Consider the following 19,675-nt stretch of genomic DNA (forward strand, 5'->3'; position numbering starts at 1 on the left):
AAAGGAGTGAGGAACTGCTGTGTGTGTGTGTGTGTGTGTGTGTGTGTGTGTGTGTGTGTGTGTGTGTGTGTGTGTGTGTGTGGAGGTGATGGCGAGCCGAGGCCTTGGACGGAGCCAGACTCCAGTTCAAACGTTTCACGCGTATCAAGCCGGTCCAAGATAAATTCACAGCAAACCCGGCCAGAAACAAGAGACATCTAAGAGCAGCCGTCGGGGCCAGAACACATCCACAGGAGCTGGGAACCGGGCCCAGTAACCGGGCCCAGGGAACCAGGTCCGGGGAACCAGGATCTCAAACATCCTGGACGCCTCTGTCTGGAGATGCAGGTGAGGCTCTGCTCCGTCCCGGTCCCAGCATCCGGGGCCCGGCAGCATCTGCGGCCCCGGTCCAGATGTTGTAAAAAATTCAGACTCCTAGCTAAAGGCGTTAGTGAACTATGCAAAAAAAGACACAAAATAGGCCCTGTTCCATTAGTCAGGAGGCTCTCAGAGCTAGAGGTTTCTACACCCTTCTAACCAGCCAGGACGTTTTGGAGGAAACACTGTTGCAGAAGTCATAGAAATCTGTTTATAATATGTTGTTTGGGGGCATCCCCTGAACAGACAGACGTTAGTTTGGTGCAGATCAGACCTGTACTTTTCGATGGGCGGGGCTTTGAAACGTCACCTTTTCCAACATTCAAACGGACACCGTTGCCACAATATTTGACCAAACAAAGTAAAACTCGACCTGTGGCCTCCATATGGGGCCTAGATTGGGCTTGCCAAGTCTCAACTCTGAACCCTCTGCAATGCCAACTAGCTCTGTGGAAGTCGTACAGCCACGGGACCAAAATATCCTAGCAAAGGGCCTTCTGCATTGCAACATAGTCAAAAATCAGCCTCCCAGCTCAAAGCGTTAGTGAATTATTCAAAAAACACACAAAACAGGCCTGAAAAAGGCACCACACACGGTGACCTTTGGCACTTCCGAAGGTCGCACGGGTTTGGACCTCGGCACAGTGGATGAGAGTCAGCTCCTGATACAGAGTCTAGAATTTCAGCCTCCTAGCTCAAAGCGTTAGCGAACTGTGCAAAAAAAGACACGAAATAGTCTTCGCAGCCCAGAAAAGCAACAGACGCGGTGACCTTTGACACTTCCGAAGGTCACACAGATCTGAAACTCGGCACAGTGGATGAAAGTCACCTCCTGATATAGAGTCTAGAATTTCAGCCTCCTAGCTCAAAGCGTTAGTGAACTGGTTTTAGGTTTTAAAAGTCTAGCTAAATACATAAAAAAGGGAGGTGAGGTGTGAGCTTCATGACAAAACTTCTGTGCCTACTGAGCATTAATAACATGGGGTATGCCATAGAAAGGGGCGATAACAGCCTCCTGCGCCTACTAGTAGGTAGAGTAGGGCCCTACTGGCCCATATCTATGGGATGATTGTTATCGTTTTGTCCTTCATTCAATGGTATGACAGCAGTCAAATCGGGTAACGGATCCCATTGACTTTGCATGGTACAATATCCGTGGTGCTCCCATTAAAACCTCAATAAAACACTGTTAAAACAGCGTTAAAAACATGGTCATAAAACTGACAGTAACAAACAGTACCTTGCACGACAAAAACTCATAATTTAGCCACTATAACAAAGAATAATATATAAATAATAATAATGTCACGGAATTATACCACTTTCCGTGTTGGTACCACGGAAAATAGTGGTGAGAGGTCGTGGGCATTTCATGGATTTTTGTGAGATCAGGTTGAAATTAAGCCAAAAATCTGGGTGTAATTATTGACTCAGACCTGAACTTCAACAGCCATCTAAAGTTTATCACTAAATCTGCCTATTACCACCTAAAAAACATTGCTAGAATTAAGGGGATTCTGTCTAAACAAGACATGAAAAAACGTATTCATGCATTCATTTTCTGTAGGTTGGACTATTGCAATGGCATCTTTACAGGCCTTAACAAGAAATCACAGGAACGGGAACAGGAAACTGGACAACATTACACCAGGAAACTGGACCACATTACACCAGGAAACTGGACCACATTACACCAGGAAACTGGACCAGGAAGCTGGACCATATTACACCAGGAAACTGGACCATATTACACCAGGAAACTGGACCATATTACACCAGGAAACTGGACCATATTACACCAGGAAACTGGACCACATTACACCAGGAAACTGGACCATATTACACCAGGAAACTGGACCACATTACACCAGGAAACTGGACCATATTACACCAGGAAACTGGACCACATTACACCAGGAAACTGGACCATATTACACCAGGAAACTGGACCACATTACACCAGGAAACTGGACCATATTACACCAGGAAACTGGACCATATTACACCAGGAAACTGGACCATATTACACCAGGAAACTGGACCATATTACACCAGGAAACTGGACCACATTACACCAGGAAACTGGACCATATTACACCAGGAAACTGGACCACATTACACCACAAAACTGGACCACATTACACCAGGAAACTGGACCACATTACATCAGGAAACTGGACCATATTACACCAGGAAACTGGACCATATTACACCAGGAAACTGGACCACATTACACCAGGAAACTGGACCATATTACACCAGGAAACTGGACCACATTACACCAGGAAACTGGACCATATTACACCAGGAAACTGGACCATTTTACACCAGGAAACTGGACCATATTACACCAGGAAACTGGACCATATTACACCAGGAAACTGGACCATATTACACCAGGAAACTGGACCACATTACACCAGGAAACTGGACCATATTACACCAGGAAACTGGACCATATTACACCAGGAAAATGGACCATATTACACCAGGAAACTGGACCATATTACACCAGGAAACTGGACCAGGAAACTGGACCACATTACACCAGGAAACTGGACCATATTACACCAGGAAACTGGACCATATTACACCAGGAAACTGGACCACATTACACCAGGAAACTGGACCATATTACACCAGGAAACTGGACCACATTACACCAGGAAACTGGACCAGGAAACTGGACCATATTACACCAGGAAACTGGACCAGGAAACTGGACCACATTACACCAGGAAACTGGACCAGGAAACTGGACCAGGAAACTGGACCAGGAAACTGGACCACATTACACCAGGAAACTGGACCAGGAAACTGGACCACATTACACCAGGAAACTGGACCAGGAAACTGGACCATATTACACCAGGAAACTGGACCATATTACACCAGGAAACTGGACCATATTACACCAGGAAACTGGACCATATTACACCAGGAAACTGGACCATATTACACCAGGAAACTGGACCATATTACACCAGGAAACTGGACCATATTACACCAGGAAACTGGACCATATTACACCAGGAAACTGGACCACATTACACCAGGAAACTGGACCACATTACACCAGGAAACTGGACCATATTAAACCAGGAAACTGGACCATATTACACCAGGAAACTGGACCACATTACACCAGGAAACTGGACCATATTACACCAGGAAACTGGACCACATTACACCAGGAAACTGGACCACATTACACCAGGAAACTGGACCATATTACACCAGGAAACTGGACCAAGAAACTGGACCATATTACACCCGGAAACTGGACCATATTACACCAGGAAACTGGACCATATTACACCAGGAAACTGGACCATATTACACCAGGAAACTGGACCATATTACACCAGGAAACTGGACCAGGAAACTGGACCACATTACACCAGGAAACTGGACCACGAAACTGGACCACATTACACCAGGAAACTGGACCAGGAAACTGGACCATATTACACCAGGAAACTGGACCACATTACACCAGGAAACTGGACCACATTACACCAGGAAACTGGACCACATTACACCAGGAAACTGGACCATATTACACCAGGAAACTGGACCAGGAAACTGGACCACATTACACCAGGAAACTGGACCACATTACACCAGGAAACTGGACCATATTACACCAGGAAACTTGACCACATTACACCAGGAAACTGGACCAGGAAACTGGACCACATTACACCAGGAAACTGGACCACATTACACCAGGAAACTGGACCAGGAAACTGGACCACATTACACCAGGAAACTGGACCACATTACACCAGGAAACTGGACCACATTACACCAGGAAACTGGACCATATTACACCAGGAAACTGGACCACATTACACCACAAAACTGGACCACATTACACCAGGAAACTGGACCACATTACATCAGGAAACTGGACCATATTACACCAGGAAACTGGACCATATTACACCAGGAAACTGGACCACATTACACCAGGAAACTGGACCATATTACACCAGGAAACTGGACCACATTACACCAGGAAACTGGACCATATTACACCAGGAAACTGGACCATTTTACACCAGGAAACTGGACCATATTACACCAGGAAACTGGACCATATTACACCAGGAAACTGGACCATATTACACCAGGAAACTGGACCACATTACACCAGGAAACTGGACCATATTACACCAGGAAACTGGACCATATTACACCAGGAAAATGGACCATATTACACCAGGAAACTGGACCATATTACACCAGGAAACTGGACCAGGAAACTGGACCACATTACACCAGGAAACTGGACCATATTACACCAGGAAACTGGACCATATTACACCAGGAAACTGGACCACATTACACCAGGAAACTGGACCATATTACACCAGGAAACTGGACCACATTACACCAGGAAACTGGACCAGGAAACTGGACCATATTACACCAGGAAACTGGACCAGGAAACTGGACCAGGAAACTGGACCACATTACACCAGGAAACTGGACCAGGAAACTGGACCACATTACACCAGGAAACTGGACCAGGAAACTGGACCATATTACACCAGGAAACTGGACCATATTACACCAGGAAACTGGACCATATTACACCAGGAAACTGGACCATATTACACCAGGAAACTGGACCATATTACACCAGGAAACTGGACCATATTACACCAGGAAACTGGACCATATTACACCAGGAAACTGGACCATATTACACCAGGAAACTGGACCACATTACACCAGGAAACTGGACCACATTACACCAGGAAACTGGACCATATTAAACCAGGAAACTGGACCATATTACACCAGGAAACTGGACCACATTACACCAGGAAACTGGACCATATTACACCAGGAAACTGGACCACATTACACCAGGAAACTGGACCACATTACACCAGGAAACTGGACCATATTACACCAGGAAACTGGACCAAGAAACTGGACCATATTACACCCGGAAACTGGACCATATTACACCAGGAAACTGGACCATATTACACCAGGAAACTGGACCATATTACACCAGGAAACTGGACCATATTACACCAGGAAACTGGACCATATTACACCAGGAAACTGGACCATATTACACCAGGAAACTGGACCACATTACACCAGGAAACTGGACCACGAAACTGGACCACATTACACCAGGAAACTGGACCAGGAAACTGGACCATATTACACCAGGAAACTGGACCACATTACACCAGGAAACTGGACCACATTACACCAGGAAACTGGACCACATTACACCAGGAAACTGGACCATATTACACCAGGAAACTGGACCAGGAAACTGGACCACATTACACCAGGAAACTGGACCACATTACACCAGGAAACTGGACCATATTACACCAGGAAACTTGACCACATTACACCAGGAAACTGGACCAGGAAACTGGACCACATTACACCAGGAAACTGGACCACATTACACCAGGAAACTGGACCAGGAAACTGGACCACATTACACCAGGAAACTGGACCACATTACACCAGGAAACTGGACCACATTACACCAGGAAACTGGACCACATTACACCAGGAAACTGGACCACATTACACCAGGAAACTGGACCATATTACACCAGGAAACTGGACCACATTACACCAGGAAACTGGACCACATTACACCAGGAAACTGGACCATATTACACCAGGAAACTGGACCACATTACACCAGGAAACTGGAACATATTACACCAGGAAACTGGACCATATTACACCAGGAAACTGGACCAGGAAACTGGACCACATTACACCAGGAAACTGGACCATATTACACCAGGAAACTGGACCAGGAAACTGGACCATATTACACCAGGAAACTTGACCACATTACACCAGGAAACTGGACCATGTTACACCAGGAAACTGGACCATATTACACCAGGAAACTGGACCATGTTACACCAGGAAACTGGACCATATTACACCAGGAAACTGGACCATATTACACCAGGAAACTGGACCATATTACACCAGGAAACTGGACCATATTACACCAGGAAACTGGACCACATTACACCAGGAAACTGGACCAGGAAACTGGACCATATTACACCAGGAAACTGGACCACATTACACCAGGAAACTGGACCATATTACACCAGGAAACTTGACCACATTACACCAGGAAACTGGACCAGGAAACTGGACCACATTACACCAGGAAACTGGACCACATTACACCAGGAAACTGGACCAGGAAACTGGACCACATTACACCAGGAAACTGGACCATATTACACCAGGAAACTGGACCATATTACACCAGGAAACTGGACCACATTACACCAGGAAACTGGACCATATTACACCAGGAAACTGGACCATATTACACCAGGAAACTGGACCACATTACACCAGGAAACTGGACCACATTACACCAGGAAACTGGACCATATTACACCAGGAAACTGGACCACATTACACCAGGAAACTGGACCACATTACACCAGGAAACTGGACCATATTACACCAGGAAACTGGACCATATTACACCAGGAAACTGGACCATATTACACCAGGAAACTGGACCACATTACACCAGGAAACTGGACCATATTACACCAGGAAACTGGACCATATTACACCAGGAAACTGGACCATATTACACCAGGAAACTGGACTATATCACACCAGGAAACTGGACCACATTACACCAGGAAACTGGACTATATCACACCAGGAAACTGGACCAGGAAACTGGACCATATTACACCAGGAAACTGGACCATATTACACCAGGAAACTGGACCAGGAAACTGGACCATATTACACCAGGAAACTGGACCAGGAAACTGGACCATATTACACCAGGAAACTGGACCATATTACACCAGGAAACTGGACCAGGAAACTGGACCAAATTACACCAGGAAACTGGACCATATTACACCAGGAAACTGGACCACATTACACCAGGAAACTGGACCACATTACACCAGGAAACTGGACCACATTACACCAGGAAACTGGACCACATTACACCAGGAAACTGGACCATATTACACCAGGAAACTGGACCATATTACACCAGGAAACTGGACCATATTACACCAGGAAACTGGACCATATTACACCAGGAAACTGGACCAGGAAACTGGACCATATTACACCAGGAAACTGGACCATATTACACCAGGAAACTGGACCAGGAAACTGGACCACATTACACCAGGAAACTGGACCATATTACACCAGGAAACTGGACCATATTACACCAGGAAACTGGACCATATTACACCAGGAAACTGGACCAGGAAACTGGACCACATTACACCAGGAAACTGGACCATATTACACCAGGAAACTGGACCAGGAAACTGGACCATATTACACCAGGAAACTGGACCATATTACACCAGGAAACTGGACCATGTTACACCAGGAAACTGGACCACATTACACCAGGAAACTGGACCACATTACACCAGGAAACTGGACCATATTACACCAGGAAACTGGACCATGTTACACCAGGAAACTGGACCACATTACACCAGGAAACTGGACCATATTACACCAGGAAACTGGACCAGGAAACTGGACCACATTACACCAGGAAACTGGACCATATTACACCAGGAAACTGGACCAGGAAACTGGACCACATTACACCAGGAAACTGGACCATATTACACCAGGAAACTGGACCATGTTACACCAGGAAACTGGACCAGGAAACTGGACCACATTACACCAGGAAACTGGACCATATTACACCAGGAAACTGGACCATATTACACCAGGAAACTGGACCATATTACACCAGGAAACTGGACCACATTACACCAGGAAACTGGACCATATTACACCAGGAAACTGGACCATATTACACCAGGAAACTGGACCATATTACACCAGGAAACTGGACCATATTACACCAGGAAACTGGACCATATTACACCAGGAAACTGGACCACATTACACCAGGAAACTGGACCATATTACACCAGGAAACTGGACCACATTACACCAGGAAACTGGACCACATTACACCAGGAAACTGGACCATATTACACCAGGAAACTGGACCATATTACACCAGGAAACTGGACCATATTACACCAGGAAACTGGACCATATTACACCAGGAAACTGGACCACATTACACCAGGAAACTGGACCATATTACACCAGGAAACTGGACCACATTACACCAGGAAACTGGACCATATTACACCAGGAAACTGGACCATATTACACCAGGAAACTGGACCATATTACACCAGGAAACTGGACCATATTACACCAGGAAACTGGACCATATTACACCAGGAAACTGGACCATGTTACACCAGGAAACTGGACCACATTACACCAGGAAACTGGACCACATTACACCAGGAAACTGGACCATATTACACCAGGAAACTGGACCATGTTACACCAGGAAACTGGACCATATTACACCAGGAAACTGGACCATATTACACCAGGAAACTGGACCAGGAAACTGGACCACATTACACCAGGAAACTGGACCATATTACACCAGGAAACTGGACCAGGAAACTGGACCACATTACACCAGGAAACTGGACCATATTACACCAGGAAACTGGACCATGTTACACCAGGAAACTGGACCAGGAAACTGGACCACATTACACCAGGAAACTGGACCATATTACACCAGGAAACTGGACCATATTACACCAGGAAACTGGACCATATTACACCAGGAAACTGGACCACATTACACCAGGAAACTGGACCATATTACACCAGGAAACTGGACCATATTACACCAGGAAACTGGACCATATTACACCAGGAAACTGGACCATATTACACCAGGAAACTGGACCATATTACACCAGGAAACTGGACCACATTACACCAGGAAACTGGACCATATTACACCAGGAAACTGGACCACATTACACCAGGAAACTGGACCACATTACACCAGGAAACTGGACCATATTACACCAGGAAACTGGACCATATTACACCAGGAAACTGGACCATATTACACCAGGAAACTGGACCATATTACACCAGGAAACTGGACCACATTACACCAGGAAACTGGACCATATTACACCAGGAAACTGGACCATATTACACCAGGAAACTGGACCATATTACACCAGGAAACTGGACCATATTACACCAGGAAACTGGACCATATTACACCAGGAAACTGGACCATATTACACCAGGAAACTGGACCATATTACACCAGGAAACTGGACCATATTACACCAGGAAACTGGACCATATTACACCAGGAAACTGGACCACATTACACCAGGAAACTGGACCATATTACACCAGGAAACTGGACCATATTACACCAGGAAACTGGACCAGGAAACTGGACCACATTACACCAGGAAACTGGACCATATTACACCAGGAAACTGGACCAGGAAACTGGACCATATTACACCAGGAAACTGGACCAAATTACACCAGGAAACTGGACCACATTACACCAGGAAACTGGACCACATTACACCAGGAAACTGGACCAGGAAACTGGACCATATTACACCAGGAAACTGGACCATATTACACCAGGAAACTGGACCATATTACACCAGGAAACTGGACCATATTACACCAGGAAACTGGACCATATTACACCAGGAAACTGGACCATATTACACCAGGAAACTGGACCACATTACACCAGGAAACTGGACCATATTACACCAGGAAACTGGACCATATTACACCAGGAAACTGGACCTGGTATAATTCAGATATCCGCATGTTGAAACAAAACGTGCGTAAAATGGAAAGGAAGTGGTACTCTTGTATGTCTGTAGACTCTCATCGTGAATGGAAAGATATTCTAATAGTATATAAAAAAGCCATTCGCAAAGCCAGAACAGCTTATTATTCAACGTTGATAGAGGATAACAAAAGTAACCCACGTTTTCTGTTCAGCACTGTAGCCAGGCTGACAAAGAGTCACAACTCTGTTGAGCCGTGCATTCCTGCAGCTCTCAGTAGTGAGGACTTTATGAGCTTCTTTAACAGTAAAATCACGAGAATTAGAGAAGAAATCAACCAGCCGGTTGTAGGTGTTTCTTCAGCTTTAGCGACTTCCCTAGGCTCTGACTTGTCTCTAGACTGTTTTGATCCTATAGACCTCCCTGAGCTGACTTCACTCGTTAATAGAGCTAAGTCAACCACATGTATGTTAGACCCCATCCCGACTCCACTATTCAAACATATTTTTTCTCTTATTGGTACGACAATACTGGACCAAATTAACTTATCCCTAAGTTTAGGATATGTACCACAGGTTTTCAAAGTGGCAGTAATTAAACCTTTACTTAAAAAACCTTCTCTTGACCCAGACACCTTAGCTAATTATAGACCAATTTCCAACCTTCCATTTGTGTCTAAAATTCTGGAAAAGGCAGTTTCAAGCCAGTTATGTGACTATTTGTATAGAAATGATCTGTTTGAAGTCTTTCAGTCAGGGTTCAGAATGCATCATAGCACAGAGACAGCACTGGTTCGAGTCACGAATGACCTCCTTATGGCCTCAGATAAGGGACTAGTGTCCATACTGGTTCTACTGGACCTCAGATAAGGGATTAATGTCCATACTGGTTCTACTGGACCTCAGTGCTGCTTTTGACACTATAGATCATGGCATTTTACTGCACAGGTTAGAGCATGTTGTTGGGATTAAAGGGACAGGTCTACGTTGGTTTAAATCATATCTATCTGACAGGTTCCAGTTTGTTCATGTACATGAGGTTTCTTCAGAACAGTCAAGGGTCTGTTATGGTGTTCCGCAGGGTTCAGTGCTAGGGCCAATCTTGTTCAGTTTATACATGCAGCCGTTGGGAAGTATAATCCAGAATCACGGCATACACTTTCATTGTTATGCTGATGATACGCAGCTCTATTTGTCTATGAAGCCGGATGAAACAGAACCGTTAGTTAAACTTCAGGCATGTCTTAGGGACATCAAGGACTGGATGTCCAGAAATTTCCTGCTTCTAAATTCAGATAAAACAGAGGTTATCATTCTTGGTCCAGAGCATCTTAGGAAGGGATTAGATGGTGTTGCGATGGCTTCCAGTGCAACTGTGAGAAACCTTGGTGTTGTTTTCGATCAGGATTTGTCGTTTAAACCATATGTTAATCAGGTTTGTAAAATAGCCTTTTTCCATCTCCGTAATATTGCAAAGATTAGGAAAATCCTCTCACAGAGTGATGCAGAAAAACTAGTTCATGCGTTTGTATCTTCTAGACTAGATTACTGTAATGTGTTGTTAGCAGGATGTCCAAGTAATTTGCTGAATAGGCTCCAGCTGATCCAGAATGCAGCAGCACGAGTACTGACAGGAATTAGCAGGAGAGACCACGTCTCTCCAGTGTTAGCGTCGCTCCATTGGTTACCCGTAAAATTCAGAATCCAATTTAAAATTTTATTACTTGCGTATAAAGCCCAAAACGGCTTAGCTCCGCATTATTTGCAAGACCTGATAGTGCCTTATGTTCCTGTCAGAGCTCTCCGTTCTCAGAGTGCAGGTTTACTCGTAGTTCCTAGAGTATCTAAATGTAGATTTGGAGGGCGGGCGTTCTGCTATCAGGCGCCATTACTATGGAACCAACTTCCAATCTGGGTTAAGGGGGCTGACACCACCTCCACCTTTAAAACTAAACTTAAAACATTTCTGTTTAGTAAAGCCTATAGTTAGTGTTTAGTAAACCTCTAGCTGGTGTTGGTAAATCTCTAGGTAGTGTAAACTTTAGTGTGTCAGAGTCGCTCCTGTGGTTTCTTGTGCTGGCCCCCCCTTCTCCTCCCTTTTCTCTCTTTTGTCCATGTTGCAGCATCCTTTGCCGGACACCGGAACCTGCAGTGTGGGAGTGAGGGGGGCAGGGTAACGGCCCCTTTTGGGCGGGGGAGAATGTTCGTCCCTCAAGACTCCTCTCCCTGGCCCTGCCCCTTCTCAACCTTTCCCCGACCCTGCACCCCAACCTGGGACTTGATGATTGGGCCGGAGCTTCGGGAGCTGCGTGCTGGCCTGCGGTCCCCACCCCTGGTCATCCCGTTGCTGGCCCCCCCTTCTCCTCCCTTTTCTCTCTTTTGTCCTGCAGGTGGCCGTGGGTGGCTTGTAGCTTGCATTACGGAGCACAAGTCTTTTCCTGACCCTGCACCCCAACCTGGGACTTGCTGATTGGGCCGGAGCTTCGGGAGCTGTGTGCTGGCCTGCGGTCCCCACCCCCGGTCATCCCGTTGCTGCTTCCACCTGCCTGCTGTGCTGTTGCCGTCCCTGACCCACCAGTCTGGCCCTCGGCAGGAGGGTCCCCCCTGATGAGCCTGGTCCTGCTCAAGGTTTCTTCCCTCCTAAAGGGGAGTTTTTCCTTGCCACTGTTTGGCTTAAGGTTTTTCTCCCACTAGGGGAGTTTTTACCTGCCATTGTTTATGTAATAATTGCTCGGGGGTCATGTTCTGGGTATGGGTCTCTGTAAAGCGTCTAGAGACAACTCTGTTGTATTAGACGCTATATAAATAAAATTGAATTGAATTGAATTGAATTGGACCATATTACACCAGGAAACTGGACCACATTACACCAGGAAACTGGACCATATTACACCAGGAAACTGGACCATATTAGACCAGGAAACTGGACCATATTACACCAGGAAACTGGACCACATTACACCAGGAAACTGGACCACATTACACCAGGAAACTGGACCACATTACACCAGGAAACTGGACCATATTACACCAGGAAACTGGACCATATTACACCAGGAAACTGGACCATATTACACCAGGAAACTGGACCACATTACACCAGGAAACTGGACCATATTACACCAGGAAACTGGACCATATTACACCAGGAAACTGGACCATATTACACCAGGAAACTGGACCATATTACACCAGGAAACTGGACCATATTACACCAGGAAACTGGACCACATTACACCAGGAAACTGGACCATATTACACCAGGAAACTGGACCACATTACACCAGGAAACTGGACCAGGAAACTGGACCATATCACACCGGTCATGAAATCACTGGCTTCTAGAGTTTAAAATCTTCCTGGTGGTCTACAAAGACCTGAATGACACGGAACCGCTCTAGTCGTCAGAGTTTCTCTAGTCAGAGTTTCTCTAGTCAGAGTTTCTCTAGTCAGAGTTTCTCTAGTCAGAGTTTCTCTAGTCAGAGTTTCTCTAGTCGTCAGAACGATCTCCGTTGGTTCTTTGGGCTCCAGCTCGTCCGGCAGATGATCACGTTTGGCTAAGCGGGTCGACACCTTGGTCTCTTCGTCCAGCTTCTTCGAGGTGTTTTTGTTTTCAGGCGGTTCCTGATCCAGATAAACACGAGCCGTTTCCAGGACATTTGAAGACAGTCAAAGGCTTCATGGTTTAATTCATCAATCTGGGAACCAGGAAGATCAATAGATGATAATCAGTATCATGGTACCAGGACCGTCTGCTGGAAATCCCCGTCCTGTTATTACCAGTCTTAATTCACCGCTTTGATGGACTGAGCAGCTCCTAACTCCACTTTTACTTTGATTAATATTACTAATTGTGTCTTTGCTGCAAGTATTTTATGTAAAGATGAAGATGTGATTTTATTTAATCAGCCAGCGGCTTCTGTTGCCAGACTTACATTCCGATTGCAGTCTTAATCTTGGGTCTTTAGTGAGGCCTTGGGGAATCCCGGCTAATGGATCCTCTTGCTTCGGGCCTCTGGCTTAATCCTTGCCATTTACCACTTCCTGTGCTGCTTTTCTAAATACTCTCAATTAGGTGGCTGGCAGGGCATTTTGTATCATTGCAGGATCTGACCAGCTCCTCCTCCTCCTCCTCTCTTTTCTGGGGAGGAAGAGGAAGGGGGGGTGACCTTGGCGTTTACAGGAATCGCCACGATGGGACCTTGGTTGATTCATCTTCATGGAATCTCTGGATATGCCGCTAACTTCATAGCCAAATGATAATTAACTCCCAGCATCAATTAGCATTCGGCGTGTGGAAGGGGTAACGAGGAGCCAATTACAAGAAAAATATACATAATCAATTATTTATTCCTTCTTAATTACGGCGAGTTTTGCCCCGTTACTGCAGCAGCAGTTCAATTAACGACCTTCAGCGATTTCATGTGTAATCGCAGCGGAGCGGCGGAGTTTACCGCCGACGGGCGGAGTTTACCGCCGACGGGCGGAGTTTACCGCCGACGGGCGGGAAAACCGAGTCAGGCGGGAAGAGGAGAGGATGAGAGGGAGAGATGGAGGGAGAGATGGAGGGAGAGATGGAGGGATGGAGGGATGTAGGGAGGGAGGGATGGAGGGAGAGATGGAGGGAGAGATGGAGGGATGGAGGGATGTAGGGAGGGAGGGAGAGATGGAGGGATGGATGGATGGAGGGAGGATGGAGAGATGGAGGGAGAGATGGAGGGAGGATGGAGAGATGGAGGGAGAGATGGAGGGAGGATGGAGAGATGGAGGGAGGGATGGAGGGAGGATGGAGAGATGGAGGGAGAGATGGAGGGAGGATGGAGAGATGGAGGGATGGAGGGATGGAGGGAGAGATGGAGGGATGGAGGGAGGGAGAGATGGAGGGAGAGATGGAGGGATGGAGGGAGAGATGGAGGGATGGAGGGAGAGATGGAGGGATGGATGGAGGGAGAGATGGAGGGAGAGATGGAGGGAGAGATGGAGGGAGAGATGGAGAGATGGAGGGATGGAGGGATGGAGAGGGAGAGAGAGATGGAGGGAGGGATGGAGAGATGGAGGGAGGATGGAGGGAGGATGGAGGGATGGAGGGATGGAGGGAGGGATGGAGGGAGGGATGGAGGGAGGGATAGAGGGATGGATGGAGGGAGAGATGGAGGGATGGATGGAGAGATGGAGGGATGGAGGGAGGGATAGAGGGATGGATGGAGGGAGAGATGGAGGGATGGATGGAGAGATGGAGAGATGGAGGGAGGATGGAGGGAGGATGGAGGGATGGAGGGATGGAGGGAGGGATGGAGGGAGGGATGGAGGGAGGGATAGAGGGAGGGATGGAGGGAGGGATAGAGGGGGTGTCAGTCAGTCAGGTTCCTCCACCGTGTCGTCTACCTCGGCGTCTGTCGAGCCACCTGCTCATTACGGGGAATAAATGCATCTGGGGCAACATGGGCAGGAGCAGGGCATGCTGGGAAATACTGCTGCTGCACGGGCAGGAGCAGGGCATGCTGGGAAATACTGCTGCTGCACGGGCAGGAGCAGGGCATGCTGGGAAATACTGCTGCTGCACGGGCAGGAGCAGGGCATGCTGGGAAATACTGCTGCTGCAGGTGAGCCAGGCCTACCGGGCCTACCGTGCGTGCCGGGACCCAACCAAGTTTTAAGTTTAGTTTATTCATACATATTAACTTCAATTCAATTCAATTTTATTTATATAGCATCTATTCCAACATAGTTGTCTCCAGGATCTTTCCAGAACCAGAACATGAACATAAACCCCCGAGCAATTATTACATAAACAATGGAGGTAAAAACTCCCCTAGTGGGAGAAAAACCTTAAGACAAACAGTGGCAAGAAAAACTCCCCTTTAGGAGGAAGAAACCTGGACCAGGACCAGGACCATAAGGGGGGACCCTCCTGACTGGGGGTCGGGGACGTCAGCAGCACAGCAGGCAGGTGGAACAACCTGATCTCACAAAAATCCGTGAAATGCCCACGACCTCTCACCACTATTTTCCGTGGTATATACACGGAAAGTTGTATAATTCCGTGTGAGCACCACGGATATTGTACCATGCAAAGTCAATGGGATCCGTGGTCGTGATATATACACGGATTATTACATTATTATTATTTATATACTATTCTTTGTTATTTTGGCTAAATTATGAGTTTTTGTCGCGCAAGGTACTGTTTGTTACTGTCAGTTTGTAAAAGCATGTTTTTAACGCTGTTTTAGCAGTGTTTTATTGAGGTTTTAATGGGAGCACCACGGATATAGTACTATGCAAAGTCAATGGGATCCGTCACCCGATTTGACTGCTGTCATAACATTGAATGAAGGACAAAACGATAACAATCATCCCATAGATATGGGCCAGTAGGGCCCTACTCTACCTACTAGTAGGCGCAGGAGGCTGTTATCGCCCCTTTCTATGGCTAACCCCATGTTATTAATGCTTGCTATGGAGCTCACACCTCATTATCGCCCCTTTCTATGGCTAACCCCATGTTATTAATGCTCAGTAGGCACAGAAGTTTTGTTATGAAGCTAACACCTCACCTCCCTTGTTTATGTATTTAGCTAGAATTTTAAAACCTGAACAATAGAATTCAATGTTAAATGCCGGATCTTGTCCATTAAAAACAATACTTTTTGGAACATAGTGTAACGACCACAGATAAGATAAGGCCTTGCCTGCCTGGGCAACACATCAGCATTTGGCCGACTGGTTAGTGCAGTTGACTGTGGTCTGGGAGACTGGTTAGTGCAGTTGACTGTGGTCTGGGAGACTGGTTAGTGCAGTTGACTGTGGTCTGGGAGACTGGTTATTGCAGTTGACTGTGGTCTGGGAGACTGGTTAGTGCAGTTGACTGTGGTCTGGGAGACTGGGGTTCGAGACACGCTCTGGGCACGACTTGTTTGCCACGGTATTTTCCTCATTGTGTTATGGTTTTCTTTTAATATCTTTAACATTTCTAAACACAAAGACACGTAAGTGTCCTTGATAATTCAATAATACAATAGGTTCATGTTAAGGACATCCGTTTTAATTAGTTCTCCTTCGATTATGACATGTTATTAATGCTCAGTAGGCACAGGAGGTTTGTTATGTATTGTTATAGGTTTGCCTATGAGGCCTATTTCGTGTCTATTTTTGCATAGTTGACTAACGCTTTAAGCTAGGAGGCTGAAATTCTAGACTCTGTATCAGCAGGGGACTCCCATCCACTGTGCCGAGTTTCAGATCTGTGTGACCTTCAGAAGTGTCAAAGGTCACCGCGTGTGTTGCGTTTCGGCCTACAAAGCCTATTTTGTGTCTTTTTTTGCATAGTTCACTAATGTTTTGAGCTAGGAGGCTGAAATTATAGACTCTGTATCAGGAGGCGACTCTCATCCACTGTGCCGAGGTCCAGACCCATGCGACCTTCGGAAGTGCCAAAGGTCACCGTGTGTGGTGCCTTTTTCGGGCCTTTTTTGTGTTTTTTTTGAATAATTCACTAACGCTTTGAGCTGGGAGGCAGATTTTTGACTATGTTGCAATGCAGAAGGCCCTTTGCTAGGATATTTTGGTCCCGTGGCTGTACGACTTCCACAGAGCTAGTTGGCATTGCAGAGGGTTCACTGGGTTGAGACTTGGCAAGTCCAATCTAGGCCCCATATGGAGGCCACAGGTCGAGTTTTACTTGGTTTGGTCAAATATTGTGGCAATGGTGTCCGTTCGAATGTTGGAAAAGGTGACGTTTCAAAGCCCCGCCCATCGAAAAGTACAGGTCCGATCTGCACCAAACTAACGTCTGTCTGTTCAGATTTCTATGACTTCTGCAATAGTGTTTCCTCCAAAACGTCCTGGCTGGTTAGGAGGGTGTAGACACGTATAGGTCTGAGAGCCTCCTGACTAATGGAACAGGGCCTATTTTGTGTCTTTTTTTGCATAGTTCACTAACGCTTTTAGCTAGGAGTCTGGATTTTTTATATGTTGTTTGGGGGCAAACCTACAGGGGGCAGTGTAACGAGAAGATAAAGTCATGCTAGCCAATCAGAATCCTGGAAAAAAACATCAACAAATGACACGAGTAACTTCCAGTTACTTCCAAGATGAACCAGAGTCTTTGGTTTGGAGTGACAGAGAAGTGGAGTTACTTTTAAGTGTGACGTTAGAATATAAAACAGGTAAAATACAAGAAAATATTGACGGTTACAAACTAATTGTAGATCAGATCACACTGACGCAAACAGACACAAAACCACGGCAGCAAAACATCTTCATCTTCAACATTCTCGTCATACACGCCTTTTTTTCTACCACCTCGCTGCATCCCCTCTTTTTCTTCTTCTTTTCTTTCTGTGGGGCTTTAATTGCAGTTTACAGAGGAAAGGGTAATCACTTGTGAAACGGGGTGTGATATTTTCTCGCCCAGAGTGTGAATCCTAAGCAGGCCAATCGCCGGCTCCATCGCTCCAGCTCTGCGTTGGCTGAATGTTAATATCTGGATGGAGAGCAGAGCTCAGGGAGGTGGTGGGGGGGTCTGGGGGTCTGGGGGGGGCCGGGCTGACAGCAGGGCTTGACATGGGCATTAAATCATGCCCCGAGGAAGCTCCATCCAGCGGCTGCTGACAGCCGCGCTGTCATCACCGCCAGGCCACTTCCGATGCCTCCTGACAACACGGCAGCAGAATTAGTCCGAGCATCAGATGTAAATTGGAGCTGTTCAAGGATGATAACGAGCACCAGGATACATGTCGGTGTCGCTGACGCCGCGCCGGCCTGATCGGCTGTCCCTCACACCGCGCTCCATTAGGTGGATCGGTGCTCAGGCCGGGTGAGGCGGCGGGGAGACGGGGGAGAGACGGGGGAGACGGGGGAGAGACGGGGGAGACGGGGGAGACGGGGGAGAGACGGGGGAGACGGGGAGACGGGGGAGAGACGGGGGAGACGGGGAGACGGGGGAGAGACGGGGGAGACGGGGAGACGGGGGAGAGACGGGGGAGACGGGGAGACGGGGGAGAGACGGGGGAGACCGGGGAGACCGAGGAGACGGGGGAGACGGGTGAGGCGGCGGAGAGACGGGGGAGAGACGGGGGAGACGGGGGAGAGACGGGGGAGACGGGGAGACGGGGGAGAGACGGGGGAGACGGGGAGACGGGGGAGAGACGGGGGAGACCGGGGAGAGACGGGGGAGACCGGGGAGAGACGGGGGAGACGGGGGAGAAAGTTCCTGCTGCGTTTGTTCCTGCTGAGGAGACTCTGAGAGTCCAGTCCATCCTGCCGTCCAATCAGCGGCTCCGGCCCTCACTGCTGAGCTCACCTGTGGAAATCTGGAAATAAAGTCTGACTAAATAACCAAATGGTCTTTATGTCATTGAATGAAAACCTTACAAGGATCAGCATCCAATCACAACAAAGTTTAACTGCACACTGATGGTTTGCTCCAAGGTGGAGGTGTGTTTTATAGACAAAGATACATGTATAATAATCTATAGGTGTGTTTTATAGACAAAGATAAATGTATAATAATCTATAGGTGTGTTTTATAGACAAAGATACATGTATAATAATCTATAGGTGTGTTTTATAGACAAAGATACATGTATAATAATCTATAGGTGTGTTTTATAG

The sequence above is a fragment of the Cololabis saira genome, chromosome 6 (assembly GCF_033807715.1).
Source record: "Cololabis saira isolate AMF1-May2022 chromosome 6, fColSai1.1, whole genome shotgun sequence".
Lineage (NCBI taxonomy): Eukaryota > Metazoa > Chordata > Actinopteri > Beloniformes > Belonidae > Cololabis > Cololabis saira.